Below are 22,500 nucleotides of genomic sequence, written 5' to 3' on the forward strand. Positions count from 1 at the left end.
AGTAGAAAACACGAAACCCTGCAGCCTTGAAAACTTTGTGAACAAAGTCGATGAAAGCCTCCGTTCCCCGTTTCCTTTCTTTTACGTTGTCTTTTGTTGTTAACCCAAACCTGTACGTTTTTTATGACTTTTGTTTTTGTTGATCATATGTATATTTATTGCAAGTATCAGTCTGTACACTGATGTTTATTCACGTTTTGCCTCACCTGACACCCCAGTGTGTGTGTGTGTGTGTGTGTGTGTGTGTGTATTACTTTGTCCTTCTTTTTTGCTGTAGTAGTGATTATGTAATAACAGAATTATGTGAAAAGTACTAAGAAGCACTAGACGGGTCAGCCAAAACTCTCAAGACCTGCTAAAACTGACGATGCTGATTTTAATGTTAGTGTTTTGTTTACATTAAGTGATTTTTGTTGTTGTTTTTGTTGTCAGTCACTTTTTTGGGGATCGTTTTACTCAAGGTGTGGTTTTCATCGACAGGATGTAAGGCTTCCTGTTTCCAGGCCTAAGCCTCTAGCAAACCATCGGCCACGGCCGGGTGTGGGAGCCAATAGGAAATGTGCTAACAGTCCTATCAGTGCCATGTAACAAAGGTACTGCACTGTAGATAGCTGTGCTTATAGAAGCAACTACACAATGTTATGATTAAACCTTTCTCACTGTTATAACCTCTAGATCTGCTAACATTCTCCGTGTAAGAAAACTCACTCATGGTTTGATAATGGTTGATTAATTTATTAATTTATTTATTGATTGATCACCTTTCCTCACACACCTGTCTGTTTTCTCTCTCTCTTGTCATGCCACACCTTTGCTTCTTCTTCCATCTCTTTCTTTTTTGGCTTATTTTTGCAAAGTTAAAGGGCGCTCCTTCTTTTTTTGCCAACCCATCTCCCCGTCCTCCTCCTTTTCCCTCTAAAGCCCAGATAGCATGTGATACTCAAGCCTTTGTATAAAGAGATCAGTTAATTCATACAACTTATAGACAAAAAAAAGTAATGCTCAGATAACTTTAAAAAAAGAAAAAAAAAGTAAAAGTAAAAAAACAAACAGAAAAATACAGAAACCAACAAACTGAGAAGATTGTTGGTTTCTGGGACACGGCAGAGGCAAATATATATATATCGAAATAAAGTGACAATTTAAGTTTCCAAGGATTGACAACAGAAAGGTTCAGAGTACAGCGACGAGTTAAAGTGAGCTGAAAAAGGACACAAATGTACTCTGATTACTACGATAATAAAGACCCCAGTGAACATTACCGCAGTATCGCCAACGACCTTCCTAATGATCCTGTTAATATTCCAAAAACTTTTCTCGTGCTTTGTAGCTACAGAGTATCTCTTTCTCTATATCTCCCTTTTTTAAATGTAAAAGATGTTTTGCAAAGCGAGCTGATCCGTGAAGATCTCAGACCGACCCCGCCGTCTTGTTATAATGCTCTGAACTGTGCCCCGCCCCTTCTCCTTTTACCGTTTTGCCTGTTTCCCTGCATTAGATCCGTGTCCTCACTTTAGCCTGACTCAGAACAATTAAATATAATATTATAACAATATCTATTTTTTATTATTTCAGAAGAAAAAAAACAAACAAACACTTTTTGGGGGAGAGCACGTTTCTCGCTGCGTCCGCTAGTTAGGGACGCCGCATGTTCACACATCTACGCTGTATAAAGTCATGCTCTTTTCTTCTTCTTCTGTCTCTTTTCAGTTTAACCCACTCCTTCCAGGTCTACAATGAAAAGCACAGTTTCTCACATGCACACTTGCTCGCACTCACACACACACACACACACACAATAAGTAGATCTGTTATCTCTTCATGTGTTAGCCCTCGTCCATCTCTCTATATTGACTTCTTGATTTCTAGTTTTTAAAAAGAAAACGACCGTGTATAATGACATGAGAAAGCATTTTTTCCTCTCATTTTGTTCCCGTCATATTTTTTATGTTTTGTTCTTTACCCAGTGAATGCTTTTTTCTGTGCAGCTTTCTCTCTCTCTCTCTCTCTCTCTCTCCCTCTACTCTTCTTTAGTGAATGGTTGTTATTTCATGTGGGATGTCCGTGCTGGAAAAACCAATCGAATGTAGTGTTTACATTAAAAAGCCACTGTTTTCATGACTACGAAAAAACAAAAGCCGACCTCTTCTTGTCTCCGAGTCATTCAGTCTCTCCACAGCTGTGCGTTTCTGTTGGATCCATGAATTTTCCCAGGATTGCTGCATTTAGCCGCGGGATTGAGCGAACACTGAGCTGTAGTGCTGACCCTGGGGTCGTCCGCTCTGTAAAACAAGCTGTTTTATCTACTTCCCCTCCATTTGAGCCACCCTCCTTTTGATTGGCTGCTCCTGGTAAAGAGAAGGTTTGAACAGCATTGTGGGAGGGGCTCCCGGATAGTAAGAAGCTCACAGGAACAACTTCAACATATTCAAACATATTCCACTGTAACAATATAAAACATCTCGAGTCTACATTTTCCATTTTTGAGGAAAACTTCAAATAGATGCAGAAATCTATTGAAATGTGTGCAAAGCCTGTTCAGTCAGAGTTCTCCAGGTGCAACACGTTCTCACTCCCAAAGCGTAACATTTTACGCTAGGTGACAAATCGTCAACATATTACGTTTTCGGCTACCCACCACATTCCTAAATGACAACCTCGGAAAAATGAGGAAATATGAGAACCGTATGGACTCAATCTACACATGTTCGCTCTTTTTCTTCAAATCGCTTAGAAACACGCTATTTAACATCATTAAAGTCCTGGTTAAGGTTATGGTTAGGGCTAGGGATAAGGCTAGGTTTAGGGCTGGAATACAGGCCTGGAACGTCTATTACCGCGGGAGCGTCATTGCACTGGATTTCGGCCATAACCCGCCACGTACCATAAGAACGCCGAAGGTCTCCTTTCGCGTTCCTCAGGAACACCACGGGACCTGACAAAACGTCGGCATGTTACGCCTCGGGAGTGAGAACGGGCTCCCAGTCTCCTCTTTGGTTGCTAGCTGCTTCAGTAATGTCCTGTTCCGGCCGATCCGTGATTTATATCGTTGGATTGTTCTGTCCGTCTGTGCTCTCGTGACATTGGCCATGAGTGGAATAAACAAACTGCTGCCAGTCAGATACTTTCCATATGGTATTACATAGTTGATCAGAGTCTGAGTGCTTTTAATTATCCCGTTCTTTGTGGCAAACACCTTCTTGACCTCTTCCATACGTACAATGATTTCAGGATTTTAATTGGGATTCGGGACCCCATGAAACCTGTTGCCACTGTTGTCCCCCCGTGTCCCTTCCCTAAGAATGCCTTCTTGCCTTCTTGGCTTCAGTGAACAGTAGCTGGATTAGCTGAAGATGCGTCTCTCAAGTCGTTTCTTGATGATGTGACTTTCAGATAATCTTTTGTCCATTTTTCTAGTTTCCTCATTTTTTAAGGACGCGCTGATCTCATGCCAACATATGCCAAGTTTTCAGCTCTTTGGAGATCTCCTGCTCGGTGCACAAACGCTATTTTGTGGCTGTCAAACTGTTATTTTTGGCATTTGACTAAAACAATGTGGAGAAAAATCTGTGTTTTTGTGCTGGGCTGCAAGTAACAAAGACAGTTTAAAACTGGTTCTTCGCTAAGTCACCTGTGCAGACACAACGCTGGTCCTTTGAGTTAGCTGCATGGCTTGAATGATCCATAGGTCAGCGTTAAATGGCTTCACAAAGGAAAAACAAACGTTCCTCTGGAAATGGACTGGAGTGGCATTGAGAGAAATAGCAGCTAATGTGCAAAGACAAACTTTGACAGACCTTCAGAAAGCCTGGAGAACAGTTGCTCGACACAACCATAAGCCTGGGTCCTTTGAAGCGACATATGAAGAAATGAGGCCTGAAACATTTGCACAGTACTCAATAACAGGAACTCATAGTACAGGGTGGGCCATTTCTATGGATACACCGTAACAACTCCTCAAGATGGGTGGTGACCATGGTGGCCATTTAGAAGTCGGCCATCTTGGATACAACTTTTGTTTTTTCAGTAGGAAGAGGGCCATGTGACACATCAAACTTATTGGTAATGTCACAAGAAAAACAATGGTGTGCTTGGTTTCAACGTAACTTTATTCTTTCATGAGTTATTTACAAGTTTCTCTTTGTTCACAGTCATTGACATGTCGAAGAGGTTAACACGTGAGGAGCGGATCGAAATTGTGTTGATATCTGGTGAACGCAGTAACCGGGTCATTGCAGCAAATTTCAATGCAAGACTCCCTACGAGACCACCCATCTCCCATGCTACAGTTAGCAAACTGCTTGCTAAGTTTTGTGAAACTGGTTCAGTGTTGGATTTGCCAAAATGTGGACGCAAGAAAACTGTCACTAATGAGGAAACATCAGTGGCTGTCCTAGCTTCATTCAGCAGGAGCCCACAGCGTAGCACTCGCCGCATGTCACTGGAGAGCGGCATTAGTCGAACATCCCTTCAGTGGATATTAGCTACTCACAAATGGCACCCTTACAAACTCCAGCTACTGCAGCATCTCAACGAGGATGACCCAGATCAGCACAGAATTTGCAGAATGGGCAAAACAAAAATTGGAGCAGGACCCTCAGTTCACGCAGAAGATTTTGTTCATGATTTTGTGATGAGGCAAACTTTTATGTGAATGGTGAAGTTAACAAACAAAACCACCGCTATTGGTCTGACACTAACCCACATTGGATGGATTCATCCAAGACTGCTGGACCAACAAAAGTGATGGTTTGGTGTGGTATATGGGGCACAACGATAGTGGGTCCATTCTTCATCAATGGAAACCTCAAGGCCACTGGATATTTGAAGTTGCTACATGATGATGTGTTTCCCTCTTTATGCACTGAAGCTGGCACGTTCCCTGAGTTTTTCCAGCAGGATGGTGCACCACCACATTATGGGTGCCAGGTCCAAGCATTCCTAGATGAACAGTTTCCTGGAAAGTGGATTGGTCGTCGTGGGCCAGTGGAATGGCCCCCAAGGTCTCCCGATCTGACCCCCTTAGACTTTTATCTTTGGGGTCATCTGAAGGCAATTGTCTATGGTGTGAAGATACGAGATGTGCAGCACCTGAAACTACGGATACTGGATGCCTGTGCTGGCATTTCTCCTGCGGTGTTGCTCTCAGTGTGTGAAGAGTGGGAGAAGAGGGTTGCATTGACAATCCAACACAATGGGCAGCACATTGAACACATTTTATAAGTGGTCAGAAACTTGTGAATAACTCATGAAAGAATAAAGTCACGTAGAAACCAAGCACACCATTGTTTTTCTTGTGACATTACCAATAAGTTTGATGTGTCACATGGCCCTCTTCCTATTGGAAAAACAAAAGTTGTATCCAAGATGGCCGACTTCTAAATGGCCACCATGGTCACCACCCATCTTGAGGAGTTTGCCCCCTCACATATACTAATGTGCCACAAACAGGACTTTAATATCACCAACCATTCCCATGTTATTACGCTGTATCCATATAAATACCGTCAGCTTCAAGCAAAGTGTTTGCAGGTAATGTCACACAGCTGTTTGGTTCACTTATTAATTAAACCAAATAGATGTGACATTAAATTATACATTAAGAACTGATTGAACTTTAAGGAGTAGTTTAAAACGTAATAGGCAGGGAAGCATTATATTACATTCAACAGAAGTGAGAACTGTGATTATTGTTAGTGTCACCTTTATATCACAGATGACCGGGGACTGATGGACAGAATATGTTTTATTTGATGATGTTTTTAATGCTACAGGACTTTCCAAACACCTCGGCTGTAGCTCACATAGCAGTGAGGAAACACTGCCCTGAAGTCAGAGCCATGTTACAAATACTATTTAAAGTGCTTAGACCAAATCTAGGGGTTACATATTTTACTGCTTTGGCTGTATCAGCGATGCTCACTGTGACACATACAGTATGTGATGGGCTGATGAACTCTTAATAGCATTTTAATAAGCTCTCGCTGTTTGTAGCTGGGTTTCCAAGCAGCAGGCAGTCTGATCCTGCTGAAGTCACGCAGGGATTCAAATGATGATCTCAGGCGATTTTTCACTACTCCAGAAACATGCACAGCCAGTTGTTTCATTTTGGTTCCTGCATCATCTGATAACATTCTTGTTAGCTACAATATAATCAACAAATATTAAAGATGATATAGATGTTATATCAGAGAAAAAGGAGATGTGGTTTAAGCTCCTTTAACCTGTGAATGCTGTTTTTATATATATAAAATACAGCAAATTTTTATAAATCTTCAAAAACACGTGGATGGGATCATTAAGGTGTGGAAAATGGAAAAGCTGAAGCGATGAGTGCATACACAGATACACACTCATGCTTCACGCGTGATAAGAGACACTTCTCTTGTGTCTCTTCTCTTTTAACTTCTCTTGCGTTGCACCATATTCAGTTATTTTCCAAACCAACTCTTGATCTGCGCACACGTGCTCTCAACAGAAAATGAGATTCCCTCATCATTGATCAAAACCCACTGATCAATAACCATGAGTCCCATTCACAGAGTTGGGGAATGGCTGCAATCACAGCATTGTAAGATGGAGACAGATGTACCCTTAGGCCCCTCCTCCATTCAGAGATGGTCTTTCCCTTTTCACGTAAATGGCCTCCTTGACTCCGCCCTCAAACCAGCGTTCCTCCCTGTCCAGGATGTTACATCATCATTGAAAGAGTGTCCACTGGCCTGTAGGTGTGAATAGACTGCAGAGTCCTGACGAGGCTCTTCTGTGTTGTAGCCAGAGGTTGTTTGGTTTCCTCGATGTATAAACCCTGTCAATCCTCCTGCACTTAACAGCTACACTATGTTACTCTGTTTGTGTCGGGGACCCGATCCTTGGGGTGGACCAATTTGTGGCGCAGCGTGTTTTGGGGTTTAAAAGTTCAGTTCAGTTCAGTTCAGTTCATTTTTATTTCAAACATTTCAAACATGAGCCTTCACAATCATTACAATATATTATTCCATTATTTGTTTGAAAAGGAGTAGGTAGAAGTATTTACTTATTTGTCCCTACCCCCTCAAGTTTTACCTCTCATTCAAAAATATTTTTATATATATATTTTTTTTTAGTCTTAAATTAAACAAACAACATATGAAACAAAAGTAAAGCAAAACAAAACATACATAAATCAAAAACAAGAAATTAGCAATCCCCACCACAGTATAGTTTCTTTCATATGAAAAAAAAAAAAAAAAGCCACAGAGACCTGGTGTTTCGAAGAAATGTGTCTCAGCTGCTCCGACACTCCTGACACGTACGGGATCACTACAGGTTTTCTCTTGGGCAGTGGTCGTTCTTCTCTCCTGGATCAGCTGGAGCTTTCTTTAGGAGCCTTTCCAGCTTTGACAAAAGTCCAGCTGGGATAACACATTTACTCAGGGCCTTCTTCATGTTCCTCCCTGGCTGCTGTGTCAGTGGGGATGGTGTTCGCTCTGTGTTGTAGCGTCCTGATGACGCCCAGTTTGTGCTCCAGTGGATGATGAGAGTCAAACCTTAGATACTGATCCGTATGTGCAGGTTTACGGTACACATCAGCTTTTAGATGTCCCCCATTACTGATGGAAATCTCACAGTCTAAGAAGGCTAACCTGCAACTGTTCATATCCTCCCTGGTGAATTTGATGAGTCGCTCCACCGAGTTAATGTGATCCGTGAAACGTCCTGAGATTTGATTTTCACCGAGGTGTCATCCACATATCTGAACCAATGGCTTGGTCGTGTTCCAGGGTAGGTACTCATAGCCATTGATCAGTGGGTTTTGGTCAATGGTCATGAGAATTTGCATAATTAAGGAACTGACCTCCCAGCCCTTTGTTCCTCCAGTGGGCTGGTTTCAGTCATTTTGCAAATGTGCTGTTTATTTTGAAACCTGCAGTCAGCTGAGACTGAAGACGTCACCTGATGATGATGAAACGTTTCTCCCACAAAACGCTACGTCCAGATGAACAGAATCAACTTTTGGAGATTTACTTACCTGGATGATTGAGATGCATCGAGAAATAGCAACCGATTTCAACCGGGGGTTGGAGTAAAAGCAAAACAAGATTCAGCAGATGATGATGATGATGATGGTGTGTAAACTGACTGACAGCTGTAGTGTTAAGAATGTTGAATCTTATGCTTTAACATTCTTAACATATTTAATGAAAGTATTGATGAATCATTGTGTTAAACACACATTGTTTAATAATCAGCATCTGCTCTCCTGAACCACATAAAAAGCATCATTTTGCACATATTCAGCTTTCATTAAATTATGAATTTCAATGAAACATATTTTTCACATTTGCACTAAATGGAGGGAAATGAACGCCGACTTCGGCCACGTAATTGTCTTCGTCCCTGACAAATTCCTCGTCTGCAAATAATTTGTTCTGCATTATTCAGTGCGTGGTCTTTACTAGAGCAATCATTTTAATAGCCAAGAGCACAAAGTATCAGCTGATATATGACACTGACTGCAAGCCTCCCAGTCATCCTAATCAATAAGGGTAGATTGGTTTTATATGGAAATGGAATCCCTGTCTGGTTTTGTTCGTTTGCCCTTGTGGTAGTTTAATATCCCATTAGGTCTGCAGTCGTCCACTCATTTCCAGAGAAACCTTTCGGTCTCGCTGACAGCAACATCAGCCTCTCAGGACCAAAATGGATTACAACACAATTTTTGGAGGGGGGGGGGCTCAGTATGCCGCCATATTGGATTTAAATAAATTGCTCTCTCTCTCTCGCTCTGTTGTAATGTCCATCCATCCGCTTCTCCTTTTCAGGGTTGCGCTGGAGCCTATCCCAGCTGTCATAGGGCGAGAGGCGGGGTCCACCCTGGACAGGCCGCCAGTCTGTCGCAGGGCCAACACACAGGGACAGACAACCATTCATGCTCACATTCACACCTCGTGACAATTTGGATTATCCAGTTAACCTATCCCCACAAGCTGCATGTCTTTGGACGGTGGGAGGAAGCCGGAGTACCCGGAGGGAACCCACGCAAACACGGGGAGAACATGCAAACTCCACACAGAAAGACCTGATGGTGGAATTGAACTCAGGACCTTCTTGCTGTGCGGCAACAGTGCTAACCACCGTGCTGCTCTGTTGTAATGTTAAAGTCGTCAATCACAGAAAAACAACAACATTTACTGTAAACTGTAAAACTGCAGGGATGAAACAATGATGGAGAAAGAAAACGAATAAACAGGTTGTTTTCCTTCATTTCTGGCTTTCTTCCTCAGCTAATGTTGGCAGCTGTAAGTAAAGGGCAACTTTACCTAAATGAAATAAGTCTGTTCACAAGTGTCCCACTCTCTGTTTTTTTTTATACGACAAGTCTGAGCAGGGAATTTGTACACAGTATTGTACTGTAGTACAAATACACATATGATTTATCAGGCAAGTGTATTTCTGAACGACACCTCAGCCGATTAGATTCACTGAAGTAGACGAGGCGGCTGATACTCGTTAGCTAGGAGCCTCCTAAAGCACCTGTCGTTGCACTAAAACGTAGGCAGAACAGGAGAAGTCACTCCTCCTGTGTTAAAATGTCAAATTTTACAGTATTTAAAAACATTTTGACAGCCAGGAGCAAAAGTATTTGGGCCTTTATCGCTCCGCCCACATAACTCGGAGGGGGGTGATTTTTTTAATTACTCAGCCACCTGGAGAAGTGAGTTAGGAGAGACGGACAGGTGTGTTTTGGAGCATTTTTACTCTCTTTAATCTGGATCTAGCGAAGCCACAGTCGAGGCGATGCACTATACAACTATAGTTAGAAGAACCTGAATCCTTCACTTTATTATTATTATTATACTTGGACAGTTTGACTAAAACACACATGCTCATGTCTCAATGTTTGTTGTGTTTTAATGAGCTGTTCTTGTTAGTGATCATTTATAATATGCCGTGCTAGTCTACAGGAGACTCTAGTTTGTTTTCAGTTTTGAGTGGAATTCGAGTACTTCATTACTCTATTACTATTACATGTTTACTTCTGCTGGATGAGCGACTGACTCGCCTCTGATGTCAGCGTCAAATGACCATTCAAGGAGCCGCAGTTTTTGGCACTTCAGCGAATATGATTAGTGACGAAACGCCCAAATCAGCAGCTGAAGCTTTTCACTGTGTCGTGTTTGATCAGAAGAAGAATGAGCACACTTTAACCTCCTCAGACCTGAACTCTTCCACGGCAGCATTTTTAATTTCTCTGTGATATTTGGGCTGATTGGGGCCCAATGAATGTAAAAACAGAATTACCAGATTTTATTTTACCTTATTTTTGTTTTTAAGAAAAATCAGAGCCACATATGAGGACATTCGTTTAATATTTTGATAGAACTGTAGCAGCATAACGTCCTCGTAAGTGGATATCAGGCCCTTGTAGAGCAAAAGTGAGTATTTTGGTCTAAATAACCCAAAATGTGATGTCCACATATGTGGACGCAGGTCCTAGGAGGTTAAAGAAGTGAGCATCCATTGGTGTAACCAAAGTGCACTGCTAAATTTGTATTTTGATTACTGCTACTTGTACTACTAAATAGATATTTGTTTGATATAAAGTGAGGCATTTATTAGTTTCAGGCATATTTTAGTAGAGTCGTTTTTGTATATGCACGCAGCTCCATTACCTGACAAATTTGGCACGTCCACATGTGCCAAATGTCCTTGGGCAAGATACTAACCCCATGTTTGCCTACTGGTGGTGGTCAGAGGGCCCGGTGGCGCCAGTGTCCGGCAGCCTCGCCTCTGTCAGTGCGCCCCAGGGCAGCTGTGGCTACAATGTAGCTTGCCATCGCCAGTGTGTGAATGTGAGTGTGAATGGGTGAATGACTGAATGTAGTGTAAAGCGCTTTGGGGTCCTTAAGGACTAGAAAAGCGCTATACAAATGCAGGCCATTTACCATTTACAGAGGGCCGTATGTGTAAAATAAGTTTGACACCCCTGGTTTATACATTCGTCTTTAAACTGTCTGAGTCTGGACTGAGTCTGTGTGACAGACTGCTCTGATGTGCAAAGGTTAGATGTGATGTGTCCCGTGGTTCTAACCTGACAGCGTGCTTAAAATGAGAGATTGCAGAGAAACTGCCAAAAACGTCCACATGTTCAAACTGAGTTGAAAATAAACGCTGCACATTAACAGTCACCTTGATTCTTAACTTGCGCCAGAGTAACGACCATTTAGCAGCCGCTGCTTTGTGTGAAGTCAGATTAGAGGAAGTGGAACAGAGCGGCCTTCGTGCCACACAGAAACGCCCTCATATTGTTTTTCACAGCCTCCCTGTGATGTCACATCCCGGTAATATTGGTTTCATATTAGGTGAGACGAGCATCGGCTGTTTAACAGCTGCTAACAGTCCTGATCAATGGGATGTGATTCACTTCGTCTAGTTTCATCAAGATTAAGTCTGGATTAGGAGAAGCTGCTGCTTGATCACCTGACTCATAGCAAATGCATTTTGTCATGCCGGTAACTGTTAGATAACTGATGTCAAACGAACAGTGACAGGATACGTCCCAACCGCCTTATCAAAGGTTGATTATGTGCAGATTTTCACTTCACTTCAAAACAAAATGTTACTTGCATTAGCAATCCGTCACAGCACCGTGCACCCAGGACGGACACGCTGCTGTTTGAAAGGACCTGAAGAAGCAAAGAGGACAGCTGAGAGAGCTGAGGGAAGCTTTCCACTCGTCTGAGTCCTGCTATAGATTTCAAGAGGCCTGCACTGAGCTCAGCATCGTTCGCCTTGAGATGTTTAGATAGATTCCTATCAGTTTAATGTACCTGCTTCACTGCCAGTGCTAATCCAATAGAATGCATCACAGTTTGTATTTAGCGTCTAGTTACCGTAACACAACATCCCCAGGCCAAGCTCTGTTTCACGAATAGGCTTCAGTCCTGTGTACATGAGGTGTTTGTCTATGTTTGTAACATAATACATGAATACACGTGTGTTAGTAACACACACTGTATTATACTACAAACAGAATAGACACTGGACCCAAAGACGGCACACACTCACTTAAATGAAGCACGATTTTTAAAGATACGTAAACTTTCATCACTACAAGTTTCTTGAAGTGAAAATGACCCTAATCTGGAGTTCCAGAGGTCTTCATAGAGACTAATATCAGAAGGGACTTTGGGGGAAAATGGCAGCACATGAAATCAGTTTAAATAAGCTAAATTTAGTTTAGGCTTGAAAACGAGCAATCAGGTGGAGGTCTTTGTTTCCCGTCATGTAATCTTTAGTTAGGATCTTTCTGCAGTCACGTCTCCATGTTTGTTTATCTCCTGTCAGTGTTCATGTCTTAGTCCTGGTCTCGGTGTTTGTTACTTCCTGTTTTATTTTGATAGTCTCTTGTTTTGCTTCTGCTTGTTTTGTTAGTCAGATTGCATTCAGTTGTGTTCCCTGGTGTTTCTCTTCTCTCTAATAGACTATGTGCACGTTAGCATATGCTACTTCCGGTGCAGAAACTCCTGTGGGGAGCTTTGTTTCCGGTGTCCTATTCGCGCCCTGTTTACGGTCCAAAACAAGTTAAGCAAATGAATGAATCAAGCGGCGATTTACATTTCTATAGATGTCTCGGGCATTTACCCAATATATCTGTAAATGATGTTCATCAACTTGTTGATATTTTTCCCCCGTGCCTCAGGGCAAAAGAGAAAAGGATTCAAATGTTATATTTCTCAGCTGTCCCTCGTTTATCGCGGTTGTTATCTTCTAAAAATAACCAGTGATAGGTGAAATCAAGTAGCCAATTTTATTTTTGACGGTGCAAAACGTTTCGTGGACATCGTGGACATACAGCACCGCACTTCAGAGTCACACTGCTAGCATCGATGCAGTGATTCTGTACAGGAGAGACGTCACGGAGGAGATCGTCTGCAGCGATCAGGACACAATGTGACGTAAAAAAAATAAGCATGCAAACTTGCACTAAAGAAACAGCGAGGTGAAAGGTGAACCGCGTTATAGCGAGGGACCGCTGTAAGTTTGAAGGTAAGTCACAACATACCCTTCATACATACTAATGTATAGAAACCGTTACCAGCAATCATTCATTTTTTGTGTGTCTTTTTTCACGGTTTGTTAACATGCTGTGTAGGTGTGTACTTGACTAGCTGATATCGACATAACGGGAAACATCTGGTTTGACTATTGTTCACCTGTAGTTTGCTGAACATTTGCCTGTTTAAATCATGAGACCAGTCACTATACAGAGATGTGCTTCTGAATGTGGACGATGTGTCGTCTGCTGCAGTTCTGCTTGTGTTGAGTGATGGAAACAACTGATCGATCGAAACTCTTTAAACAAAATTGATCATTAGATTTTTTATGACACAACAGTGGTGAGTGTTCCCACCTTCTCTTTGTAACTTAAAGCCATCTTTACGTTTTCGAGTTTTGGACATGATTGTGGAGTATATCTTTGCAGTAGCGATTGACCGCAAAGTAAGGCTACCGGAAATGTACAACCCCACATCCGGTCTCAAACCAGGAAGTTAGCATTTTCTCGTGCACAGGGTCAATTAGCTGGTGTGTTTATACTGTCTAAGTCTCTCTTTGTTCTTTGTTCTTTGTCACATTGTCCTTCAAGCCGTGTGTGTCTGTTTTCTCCTGCCTTGTTTCATGATGCTTAACAGGCAAAACATTTACCATGCTTGTTACCACGGTAACCTTCTCTAATTAGCATAAAACACTAAGAACAACTAAAGCTAATGATAACTGTAGTTTTGGCTTTAATATGAGAAGAAACCAGAGTTCTTGCATTTCTTCCTGTAGAACCAGGACGATGTGGGGATATTTAGGTCTGGATGAATTTGGTTTGACATTCGAGTTTTCAGATCACGGACTGTACAGAAATTATTTTTCTCCACTTTTTAGAAATGTTTTTAACAATGTTAGGCTGCTACAGTAACACAGACTCATCTTAGTAATGCGTGTTTTTAATCTCGTGCTGAGTTTTCAGTGACATGAGTGGCCTCGTGTCTATTCTCCTCATTATACTCTGCAAATCTGAAGTGGTTTCTGAGAACACATCTGTGTACCTGGATACCATCAGCTACCATCTGGCAGTTGTCGGGTTGCACATGTAACCGCTAAGACTGGTGGATCTAAATCGTCACCACAAAGTCCGTTCACATACAAGAGGAAGGGGAGTGAGTGGGTGAGCGCTCAGGGCACAGAGACTAAGTTGGCCTTAAACACACCATTTATTTCCATGGAAACAAACACAGCCCGAATTACAAATACAGTTTAAAATCCCCCTATACAATAAAAACAGTGTTCTCTATACGCTAAAAACCCTGCAGAAATAACTATACACTATCAAAACAAAAGCTACACAGAGCATTTCACTTCAATAGACTAATGAATTTAACACTAAAAGATAATTTATTGTTTCTGCTATAAAATTGGAAATTTGCAATCTGTATCAAGTAGAAACAGTTGCTTTCAACCAAAATGTCGCCGAACGACTCGTGGCACCCCACAGTCAGGCAGCAGGTCCCTCGACACATATGCTGGCTTGAACGAGTTTCTTTTCCTCCCGCTCACCTTTCGTGCTTCGCTCTTTCCGTCTGTGCGCTCACTATCCCCTTTAACAGGGCAGTTTGGCGGCTGATAGGCCGCCTCGGGGAACGCCCCCACCTAGTGAACGAATCGTTCGAGAATCACTTTACTGACTCGTGAATCATGATTCACAAGCGCAACCGACTCACTGACTCATCCCTGTTGCTGTTAGCAAACTAATTTCATTAGTAGAAATATATCTTATATTTAAAATTGTGGGGGACGGGACAACAGCCAGTTTCTTAACAAAAACATTTCTGCTCTGAACTGGAAGAAAAAACCCTGCTCACATCAAGACAATAGCTCCTCAGTTCACAGTAGCATCGCTCAGCTAACATGCTAACATGCTAACAGCACATTTGAGCTACTCACCCCCTCCCTTCCTGTGCTGAATCGTAGCGTAAGCGAATCACTCAGGACTCACTCACCCCCTCCCTCCTGGCTCACAGCTTCTTCTTCTTCTTGGTTGGCAACCAATGTTAAGGCGCATTACCGCCCCCTGGCTCACAGCTCAGTGGACATTTAGATGAGAAAATATATTTGACACATTTAAGGAAAATACTAATAAATAAAATAAAAATAAATAAATGTTCCCTTTAGAATTTATTTTGCTCTTTTTTGCTCTATAAAATAGTTGTTTTCTTTTACAATCATTCATTTAAGCAGTAGGATTTACATTAAAAGAGAAACAAATTAAGTTTGAGTGAAAATATATATTTTTGCACTCTCTGGTTAACTGACTCAGTGACTCAAATGACTCAAGAAACCCGATTCACTTTGGTGAGTGACTCATTAAAGCTCGATTCAGTAAAAATAATCAAATTTACCATCACTACCCCCACCTCACCGGTGCCTACAATTGTCCGCTTAGTCCAATGGATTAAAAGAATATTGTGCAACAACACTAAAACACACAATATAAATATGAGGATAAAACCATGCAATATAAATATCAATAAACAAACATATAAATATCACAATAAAATCATGCAAATAAAATCAACACTATGTACCAATACACAGTCTGATCCAAAACAAAATATAAAAACACAAACTCCTCTTGCACCATCTCCATTAACCCGCTCTCCAACCTCTTACTCTCTGTGTGGGTGCAAGCATGTGCACGTCACTTGAGCTGCAACCTTCATGCACTCGTATCCCCTGATAGCTCGATAACACTTCAGTACTGTTATTGCTTTGATCTAGCATTTGAACCACAGTATCCACCTCCCTGCCTAATTCATGCTTTAATCATGTCACCTAATTTATCATTAAATTCACACATTCATTTAGAAACTTTTAAAGTAAACACAACTTTCAGAATTTAAGGTTAGTATATTATATAAACTAAAGCTGTACAGTGCAATAAATTGACTATAGTCACCTAAAAACAACAAAATGTAACACAGTATACCATGCACACTGATCACTAAGATCACTAATTAACATGTAATATCATGTTTGTCTGATCCACTCACTGAGGTATCAGAAAGGTCGTACACATCCAAATACCAGATCTTTCTTTAATACTGTAACATGGATCTGCTGACCTCTCAACTCTGAATGCCACACAAAGAAAATTAGCTTTTAGCGTAGCAAGCTGGCAGAATCCAACTTAAAGCACAATTTGTGCTGAACTCTCTGTACTGTAAAGAAAGAAGAAAGAAGGACACATTTGTTCTTTGTTGTGTTCATCAAACATGTTTCATCTATGTCACTCTGAAACTAGTATTCAGACCATGTGAGGCAAAAACCAGATAACACAAGAATCATTTTATGTTTCCTTGTATGAAGCAGTTGACCGTTGGTAGATGGGACCCAAACTTCCTGCTTAAAGGTAGCTTCAAAACATAAACTGGTACTAAAAGAGGAAGTTCATTGAGCTCTGATGTAACACTGTCTCTGAATTTGGAGTTAAGAAATTTAAAAGTTTAAAAACATGTTTAGCGCCATCTTCTGTCAGTGTGGAACGTGAGGCCAGGTAGCCTAAAGCAATGACTCGTAATCTGGAGAGGAAATGGCGTGTCACAAATTTAGAGGATCATCAATTAGCCTGGAGAAATAGTTTGTTGCTTTATAAGAAAGCCCTCCACAAAGCCAGAACATCTTACTATTCGTCACTGATTGAAGAAAATAAGAACAACCCCAGGTTTCTCTTCAGCTCTGTAGCCAGGCTGACAAACAGTCAGAGCTCTTTTGAGCCAAACATCCCTTTAACGTTAACTAGTAATGACTTCATGAACTTCTTCACAACAGATCATCTGCAGAGGAATGGCTTATTGGAAGAGTTTCAGTCAGGTTTCAGAGCTCATCACAGCACATCACACACATAACTGTTGTTGTGATTTGGCGCTATATAAATAAAATTGAATTGAGTTGAATTGAATGTGGTTGGTTGGTTGGCTAATAGACTTACATTAGTTTATGTTAACTAGCTAGTGACAGAATCGATAACTCAGAGGACACTAAAACTAAAATTCAATTCGATTCACTTTTGAGTTGCAACAATGAGTTTGATGTACAGAAACTATACGTGGGGCGATCGTGGCTCAAGAGTTGGCAGTTCGTCTTGTAATCGGAAGGTTGCTGGTTCGAGCCCCGGCTCGGACAGTCTCGGTCGTTGTGTCCTTGGGCAAGACACTTCACCTACCGCCTACTGGTGTTGGCAAGAGGGGCGATGGCGCGATATGGCAGCCTCGCCTCTGTCAGTCTGCCCCAGACAGTTGTAGCTGTGGCTACAACTGTAGCTGCCTCCACCAGTGTGTGAATGTGAGAGTAAATGAATAGTGGTATTGTAAAGCGCTTTGAGGGGTCCCGAAAAGCGCTATATAAATGCAATCCATTACTATACTGTCCACTTTCACTCTCTGTCTCTTTAACAGGAAGTGAAGTTCATTGTTTGGCTAGCTGCACTCAAACAGGAAAGTCCGCCATGCTGTAGCTGTAACATTAGCTGTAATGTTCGGCTTTGTAAAGCACTTTGTAAATAAGAACAGTGTAGAGGAGAGCCTGTTCGAGTCACCAGACAAGCCGGAGTCCACAGTCCAGCTTTTCCTCACCAGGCTAGGTGTGCAATCAGCTGGCAAAGCAGATGTTTGCGTGATGCTATCAGTGCTATTTTATGTGATCTGCTTAAACTGAATTCTAGTTTTAGTGTCCTTATTTTCCTTTGAGTTTTCGATTCTGTCACTAGCTAGCTAACATAAACTAATATAAGTCTATTAACCAACCAACCAACTGTCACGACGGGGCGTGCCGGTGTGTTAGTTAGAGCAGACACAGGCGAGGAGACGTGACTTTAACAAAAAGCGAGCCTTTATTATGGCTGATGACAGAAGGCAAAACAAAAGCTAAGACGAGCGCAGGCAAGACAACTAAACTGGAAAACAGACTATGACATCCTATGACACTGAACACCAGAGATGGGCAGTAACGCGTTACTGTAATCCGATTACTTTTTTCAAGTAACGAGTAAAGTAAGGGATTACTATTGCAAAAACGGTAATTAGATTACTGTTACTTTCCCGTAGGAACGCTGCGTTACTGCGTTACTAAAACCGTGATTTTTTTGCGAGAATGTCTCATGACAGTGACGTAAGCGAGTGCGACGTTGTGTGCAGATCAACAATGGATCATATATTGAGTGCGGGAGAGAGTATGAGTGTGCAGCGTTTAAAGCGTGGAAGTACTGACCTTACTTTGAGTTTGATTCCATAAAAAGTGACAAAAACATTAGTGTCCGTTGTGCGTGGGAAGAAAACTTCTTTTTACAGCAAAAAAACCCTAAACTTCCAAACAAGCACCGAGTAGCTACGATGTAATGGGAAACTCACAGAGAAACTCGCGGATTCTTCCACTGACCGCTGCACACCTGCACCAGGGTAACCCTCCGCCTACCCCACTCCTGCTTTACAGGTGAAAATAGAGCAACAGGACCGCTAGTCTTTGACTTTATTTATTTTCTGCTGTGTTTTACTTGCATCTATTTCAAAGACTGAGTGTAAACACACAAAATATTTTATTTTATGTGCTGGAATGTGCAGAAAATAGGTTTAAATATTAAACTAATTTCTTCCAGTCAGAGAATGTTGCATATAATTAAATGTTTGCTTGATGAATAAAGTTAAAAGATTAAAACTAACTAACCACTAACTTACTTTTGGGGGAAGTAATCAGTAATTAGTTACTGATTACTTTTTTCAAGTAACTTGACCAACACTGCTGAACACTATATGAGACTATGAAACTGTGATAAAGCTATGAAACTTGAAAACTAAGCCTATGAGAACTGTGCCGACTATGACAAGCCATAACTGGGAAGGTTACACAAACTGAATGAAACACAGACACTAAATAGCCACAGGGATGATGAGGAGAAGTGGAAACACATGAGGGAGAACAGCTGACACACATGAACCAAATGACAGGACAGGGAAGTGAAACTAAACGCAATAAGCAAGGAACACTGGACTCTTTCAGAATAAAAACAGGAAACATGACAACATAACCACACAGACATGACACATGACGGGTAGGCGTACGAACCACAAACAGGAGACTTAGTGGGGAGATGACAAAAGAAACTAAGAAACAAAGGACTAAATAGCAACCTAGAAATGAACTAGATGAGCTAAACTAGAACACGAATGCAGACAAAAGATACATAAAAACTCAAACACTGGGTCACACGACCCAGTACCGTGACACCAACGAACCAACTAACCACGTCACGTTGCACACTGACAGAAGATGGCACTAAATATATCTTTAACTTTGAACTTCAAGCACTTATTTCTTAAATCCAACTTCACAGACAGTGTTGCGTCAGTTTTTGAGAGCAGGGCTCCGTGATGTAAATGAGCTTTTATATGTTTAATGTTTCGTGTCCACTTTGAAGGTGGTTTTGTTGATGTTTGAGAAGAAGATGCACAACTTGTGAGTGACAAATGTCTGCAAAGACAAAATCAAGAGAAGAATGCAGCTGAAGCAGAGCTGGTGTTAAGCAAGCTCCAAAGATTAAAAGAGTCCTCTTTTATCTTGTCCCCGTCTCTTATTTATTCATCCACGTCTCCAGCACCAGAACATAAAAAGGACTCTCCCGGCAGTAAATCAGCCCAACCTTTTTGCTGTCCCCTCCCTTCTCACTCTCTCTTCTCCCTCCCTACTTTTCATCTCTGACTCTATTTGAAGTGGAGCAGGTGACCCACCTGGTGGCAAAGCAGTGGTACTGCACCACCACGCCCAGGATTCAGAATGCAGGACAGGAAGCCCAAAAGCGCAGTCCCCAGTCGATAAGATGAGGATGCACTAATGCACGCAAAATTAGATCAGTCCAGTTAGACTGCTCCTGCACCCCCTCCACATAGATAGATAGATAGATAGCGCTCTCTGCCCATGGGTATATAGTGCACTGTCCCCTCTAGGATACATGAAAGACACACACATGCAGACTGACACACGCAGACGTGCATGGACAGGATATTTATAGTACCCTAGCCTGTTGCTAGGATACCAGCCAGCTCGCAATTGTCAAACATACACTTAGGTTTGTTTACAAAAATGAATATGTGCTGTACGGTTTGCCTGACTCTCTCACACACACACACACCTTTGAGCAGGCTAGTCTCACTGGATCGCTTTGGCCTCTGAGCTGACAGTAACCATGGTGATCCTCCTCAAGAAATGCTGACAGTGTTTATTTCACAGTCTGACAGACTTTGGTTGCTATGGCATCTGTCCCAGCTTCTCAGTAGCATCACTTCAGTAGAGGAAGGTGGCAGCGGGGGAACCTGAGGCATGTGGGACTAACGCTGCCATGGTGCCCCCTGCTGGCCCAACAAGGATAGTCATAATTCCAAAAAGAAAATTCTTTCGATGGAATAGACTCAAGGTCAAGAGTAATTATTGGAAAGAAATTTATGTTTTAAATCTCTAAAACAAACAAACAAACTAGTTGTTAGTTGTTACTTTTTATAGTAGGACACTTATGGTACATGTGGTGCAATGACAGTCAGAGATTAATGCACAACAAGGCCCAAAGCATGTAAGGCATGCACAACAGGTGCCTGCAGACACAGTACAGTAGGAACAAACATGTCAGCTGGCCATAAGGTGAATATCATTAGTGTCTCGGTTTAGCATTAGTATGATATAGACTTAATAAACACAGCTGAGGTAGTTTTATTAAAACAACCTGTACAGTGTCGTGTGTGTTAAAGCTGTTAACAATGACCAACCTGTTAAATCTTCATGGTTTTATTTTATAGCAGGTTAGTGAGCCACATTATTGCACTCAATCAAAAGTGAATCCATTACCACAAACATGTACGGGAAACCACACAAACACCACCATAAACACACGAGCACCTTAAATAGTTACTGAAACTATTTTGCTCATGGCTCATATTAGAAGTTTTATTTTAAATATTTTTAACAGAAATCAGTGGACCTCAGGTTGGAGGCAGGAAATGCTTGTTAGAAAGTATAAAGAAGTGTTTTCATGATGGATGTAGAGTTCAGAGGACAAATAGAAAATCCAACATGGGTGGAGCGTGTGGAGAAATCATCGGGGGGATGCGATGACATTTGTCATGTCCACTAGAGGGCACCAAAGGCCATTTTCGATCCCTGCATCCATTTTTCTTTCAAATTCTCTGCACACATTTTAATATTGCTTCTCTTAACAGATGTCAGTGCCAGTTTTTTTTTATTATTATTATTATTATTATTATTATTATTATTATTATTATTATTATTATTATTAGCATAGTGTTAAAACTAACGCGTGTTTAAGGTAAATTGAATATTGAGTTTCATTAAAAACACCTCTAACTGTTTTCAAACACTTTGAGTCTGATGTTCTTTGCATAAAAAGATTTACAACACTGAAAACTGAAAATTAAAACAACAACTCGTTTGTTTGTCTTTGTGGTTTTTTGTTTGTTTGTTTGTTTTTTTACATTTTTTTGCTTCATTTGACACTCGAAACACGACACAGTCCAATCATGGCTCTGTGTTGTCAGAGGGGTAAAAACGTGGCCCCAAAAATAGGGCTAAAAGATGTCACAGGCGCACAAAATTTAAAAATATGACTGCTTTGCTAATCGTCACATCATAGCTACTTGGCTCCATGAGTGCGTGTGTTTATTTTTTCCTGTAGGAGACCCCTGCTTGCCCCCACCCCCCCTTCAGCTCTCCAACAGACAGACAAACAGACAGGCAGACAGACTGGCTGACCGTAACATTGTAACTGATATATTCAAATACTAGACCATGCGCCATTCCAAATTTGTCTTTCAGCCACGGGATCCCACCGTCTGACCAGAAATAAACACACACACAAACCCAAGCGTCTCCTCTTCTATATACTGTACTCCCCTCTGTGTGTGTGTGTGTGTGTGTGTGTGTGTGTGTTGGGTACCACAGTTAGCAACGCAGGGTCTGGGTAAGGAAGGAGGCTGATTCTCAGTCGCTGATGTAACCTGACTGGGTCACAATGGGCCCACGTGCAGCCCTCTTTGTGGAGCCACCTGATAATCCGTCTGTTTCTAATGGCCATTTAATCCAAAGGAGACCTATTAAGTCTCTGCAGCTTCTGTCTGTGGGCTCGGTGAGCACCACAGGCCCGCTGAACTGCCAGGAAAACTACTTAATTTCTCTCCATTTCAATAGAAAAAAAGAAAAGGAGACTGCACGTCAGCAAGAAAAAGACACGGTTAAGTGCAGAAAATCCTCCTCTCATACATCATGCATTCGCTCCTCCATTCTGGGTTTCTTTGATGGAGTTACAGACAGTAGAGAAACTTGCAAACACTTCATTTTTGTGTTCGAGTGTTTTTGAGGCAGTCGTATCCAGGTAGCTGCACAGATAAAGAAGCTCTCTGTTCCTGCTCTTCC

The 22,500-nt window shown here is 41.6% G+C and overlaps 1 protein-coding gene across 1 annotated transcript in view; it reads left to right on the top strand.

Moving 5' to 3' along the window:
• The window catches only part of LOC146515968 (guanine nucleotide-binding protein G(o) subunit alpha), a 105,373-nt gene extending 103,236 nt beyond the window's left edge, over window positions 1-2,137 (top strand). Inside the window, exon 8 of the mRNA XM_085169103.1 lies at window positions 1-2,137. This exon is cut by the window's left edge and continues 498 nt beyond it. The gene's annotated coding sequence lies outside the window, so the exon portion shown is untranslated.
• Window positions 2,138-22,500: the final 20,363 nt, after the last annotated feature.

This window comes from Neolamprologus multifasciatus, chromosome 7, assembly GCF_963576455.1.
Source record: "Neolamprologus multifasciatus chromosome 7, fNeoMul1.2, whole genome shotgun sequence".
NCBI classification, from domain to species: domain Eukaryota; kingdom Metazoa; phylum Chordata; class Actinopteri; order Cichliformes; family Cichlidae; genus Neolamprologus; species Neolamprologus multifasciatus.